Genomic DNA, 4,839 nt, shown 5'->3' on the forward strand with positions numbered 1-4,839 from the left:
GAGAATCACTGCAACATGACAAATAATATTCCCTGAACTCCCATTTAACTGTCAGTATTCCACTTATAGAATTCCACATGATGAGCAGGGGAAAGATACAGCTGTAATTTCAGTCGATGACCTTGGGATTTCACAGAGATTATTATCGGCACTCTACTGCACCAGGCTTTTGTATACTCACCATATTGACTGAGTCCTCTTTTGCTTCTCTTTATCTGACTGTAAGAGGCGCTTCAGGCAATTTCTGCCAATGGCAAATCTGTCTGCCTTATAGCAGGCAAAAAAATTTTGTGCTTTATTGCATGGCAATAAATTGAATCCTGATTCAAATCCATTTACTGCCCATCGCTCACCAGGTCAAGCACCTGCTATCCTCCTCAGCTGAAATCTCTGCCATGGTGCACAATTTCTTTCTGATACCCAGAGAGAGATGCTTCATAACAGATATAATAAACTAACATGGGCATAGTTTGCTACTGGGCTCCTTGGGTGATGATCAGGGGTAAGAATACAGTCAGAATTTTCCTCTCTTAAAGGGGAGCTAAGACCAATGACCATGGCCTCATGAAACCAAGGTCCAGGCTAAATTGGCCGATTCAGGCTTTCTAGCCTGCATCGTTGACCTGAAATGTTATCTCCATGTACTTCTCCTCAGATACAGTCTGAACTTTGGAGTGTTTCAAGCATTTTCTGCTTTTCTTTCAGATTTCCAGCATCTGCAGTATTTTATTTTTGGATTCTGGTTGGCATTTTTGGCTTGGTGGAGACAAATATTCATTCCTGGTTTTGTGAATATGTTTTTTAATCACAATAATTCTGGATAACATTTCCAAGTTGCATATGGTTTGATACTGAATTAATGCAATGAAAATGAATCCTTTGTAAAGATTTATTGTTCTTCTTTACCTGTATTGAATTCTCCCTTTAAAAACCTTTTGTTGATGCAAGCCCTCAAAACGAAAAGTATCAAGTCACAAAATGGGTACATTTTATTTTCTTTTTGTTTCTCATTGTTCCTCAGGTTATTGTTGCCCTTTTGCCACTTTTATGTTGATTTTATCTGTTTGCTCTTTGTTTTCTCATTTCAGCTCTTCCCTGGAAAAGGTACCTTTAAAAATTGGCAGAAGTAGACAACCTGCTTCTTGTGGTGCACAGCCACAATTGGTGCTGGCTTAGTCATGTTCTTCTGTGCATTTGACCAATGCCCCTTTCAGTGTATTTTCACCCATGTGCTTTACAGTTTTGAGCAAACACAAGTTGGGTCCTGGTGCAACCACAGTTTTATTTTCACTCGCACAGGCACATGCACAAACACACGCACACACATTTAATCGAGCAACACCTAGCTATGTGCCCGAGTCTCAACTGCTTTCTGTTGTGTGTGTGGCTGGTCACAAGGCTCCTAGAATCGAAGATTTTCATTGGTCTCCTGCCTTGGATGGTGCTGGTGTCATCTTCATTCCCTTGGCTGGACCCCCCCCCCCCCCGCACCCCCACAAAGCAGGCTGTGGTCTTTGCTGGTTTCCAAGTTCTTCACTGCTGACTATTAGGACAGAGTTATTGCTGCTTTAGCTTTCTGTTTGATTCAGAAACTTCTATCAGCTTCACTTCAAAGGATAATGAGATTGGGGAAACTGCAACTTTTTGCAGGAAACCCTCGAGATCATTCAGCCCGTCTCTGTTGTTTCCCTTTCCTGGACCAATACGTAAGTTCAATCACTAACCAATGGGCCTGCACTGTCGTCATTAGTTCTTGTTCCTGCCATTGATTTCAGATTTAGAGCACATACACGACATCACATACAACCCTGAGATTCTTTTTCCTGCGGGCCAGGCAGAATGACCACTTATTGGAAGCCACAAATAAAAGCAGTACACAGCGTACACATGTAAACAAATAAAGAAAAGGGGACACATTGACTGCAATACGGAGAGGAATAAGAAGTGCAATGGTAAGCGTCCTTAAATGAGTCCCTGATTGAGTTTGTTGTTGAGGAGTCTGATGGTGGAGGGAGAGCAGCTGTTCCCCATACCAGACCGCGATGCAGCCAATCAGCACACCTTCCACCACACAGCTGTAGAAATTTACTAGGGTTTCTGATGTCATACCAAACCAAACCTCAGTAAATCCTGAGGAAGTAGAGGTGCTCACGGGCTTCCTTCATGATACCATTAGTGTGTTGAGTCCAGAAAAGATCCTCAAAGATAGTGACTTGCAAGAATTTAAATTTGTTCACCCTCTCCATCTCTGATCCCCCTGGATCGTACACCTATGGTTTTCCCTTCCTGAAGTCAACAATCAGACTGAAATTCCAGCCCAGTTAGTTTTGTGGATTTGGATCTTACACTAGTCTGAGGTTTGAGGTCAACTTGTCTAATTTTGCAGTAGCTTTCAGCTCCCTGTTCTGAGGAGCTTTTTGTGCACAGCCAATACCTAGCCTCAGCTGGAGATAACAAAACAAAATCACCAAAGATTGTTGGTCATTGTGTCTCTTTTGCTAAAAAAAAGATATTACAACTCGGCGTTCAACACAATCATACACTGCAACTGTATCCTGGACTTCTTCATTGAAAGACCACAGTCTGTTTGAATTGGCAGCAAAAGCTCAAGTCCCATCACACTGAGTACTGGAGCTCCTCAAGGCTGCAAAGTTCAGCTCCAACAGAATCACCAAGTTTCAGATGACACCATGGTAGTTGGTCTCATCGGCAACAACAATGAGTTGGCTTACAGAGATGAGGCTGATAGGAAAGAGGAACAATCTTAGTTTCAACATGGACTTCAAGAGGATGAAGAATCATTTCCCACTAGATGTCAATGGCTCCAACATAGAGGGAGTGGGGAGCACAAGGTTCCTTGGTGAACGTTTAAAGGACAACCTATCCTGGATACACAACACCTCCTCATTACTCAGGAAGGCACAGCAGCCCCTACACTTCCAAGGGAGGTTGAAGAAGACAAGGTTACTGGCCACCATCCTAACAACATTGTACAGGAGCATAAAAGAGAGTGCCCTGGCTGTCTGTATCATAGTGTGGGATGGGTAGCTACAAATGATCATATCAGAGGTCAGTATGGAGGGAGATTAAAACTGCTGAGAAAATTAATGGGGTCCCCCATTCCCTCCATTGACAATATCTCCAGGAAGTGGTGCTTAAAAAGGTTTCAGAGAATCCTTGAGGACCCTTACCACCCAACCCAAAGAATCTTTGAGACTGTATCATCAAGGAGCATAAAAACAGGACTGCCAGGCTGGGAAACAACTTCTTCCCACACATGGTGAGACTTGAACAATTCTAGAAACATGTAAATTATTTTTATAGATAGTTATTCTGAATTGGTACGTGTGTGTGTGTGTGTGTGTGTGTGTGTGTGTGTGTGTGTGTGTGTGTGTGTGTGTGTGTGTGTGTGTGTGTGTGTGTGTGTGTGTGTGTGTGTGTGTGTGCGTGCGTGCGTGTGAAACACATTGGACTGAGATACACATTTTGTGAGGTAATAATGTACAATCAAATGACAATAAACTTAAACTTCAACTCTTTCTCTTATTGTCAGGGGCACTGGGCAATGCTCTTGGTGACACTTTGTTTGCTTTACGGCAGAGAAAAATTGAAGTACATTGTGAAAATTACATTTTAATATCTTGTTACATGCCATATAGAAGCTTTGAACTTTTGAATTTTCAGAGAACAGGATATTTCTTACACTTTGGGTAGTAGCAGCAGACAGCTCTGTTAACAGTCTTGCAGTAATCAGTGTATTTCATCAAAAACCCTTCAACCTCCACGTACAATGAATGTTCAGTTGAATCTGCTGTATTCTGAAGAAATCTTTTGGACTGTAGCTATTCTTGCATTGCTTTTATATTTAAAAATAGAACAGAGGGATTTCTGATTGTAAAGTGGAGTCTGGTGCTCTCTACCTGTGGTTAAGAATAACGTCAAGTTAGAACCACACCATATTATTTCCCATCATTGCAGCCTTACTGCACTCTGTAATGCTGTAGGTCAAAGTGAAACTCAGGGACCCACGTCACACTATCTGCCAGATCCTGTGCCATGTAGATTTAGTCTATATTTTACTGTCAATAAAAAACCATTGACCAGAATTATCAATAAAAGAATTACATAAGAAATTGAAGGAATATGGAGAAGTATCGGGGTACAAGATCAACGCAAATAAAAGTGAAGCGATGCCAATGAATAATGCGGATTTCACAAAGTTTAAGAAAGAATCACCATTTAAATGGCAAACACAAGCAATCCGATACCTAGGTATTAGACTAGATAATAATCTAGGCCATCTATACAAATTAAATTATCAGCCATTAATGAAGAAATTACAAGATGACTTAGAACATTGGAAAGATTTACCACTAATACTGATAGGAAGGGTAAATTGCATTAAAATGAATATCTTCCCAAGGATACAATACCTATTTCAATCGTTACCAATTCCCTTAACAGAAAAATTCTTCAATGAGCTAAAGAAAATAATAAGGAAATTCTTATGGAAAGGGGGAAAACCGAGGATAGCGCTAGATAAACTAACAGAATGGTACAAACAAGTGGGGTTACAGCTATCAAACTTTAAGAATTATTATAGAGTGGCACAATTAAGATATTTATCAGATTTTTATCAAACAAGGGAAAAACCAGATTGGACCAGGTTAGAGCTAGATAAAATAGGGGAGAAGGTGCCAGAACATATATTTTATAAATGGGTTGAAAAGCTAGTGCAACATAGAGGTTCACCAGTACTGCACCATCTGCTCAACATTTGGAAGAGGATTCACGTAGAAAGGAAAAAAACAAATTACTAACTACCAAAATTATTATTGA

This window comes from Narcine bancroftii, chromosome 3 (assembly GCF_036971445.1).
Source record: "Narcine bancroftii isolate sNarBan1 chromosome 3, sNarBan1.hap1, whole genome shotgun sequence".
Taxonomy (NCBI): Eukaryota; Metazoa; Chordata; class Chondrichthyes; order Torpediniformes; family Narcinidae; genus Narcine; species Narcine bancroftii.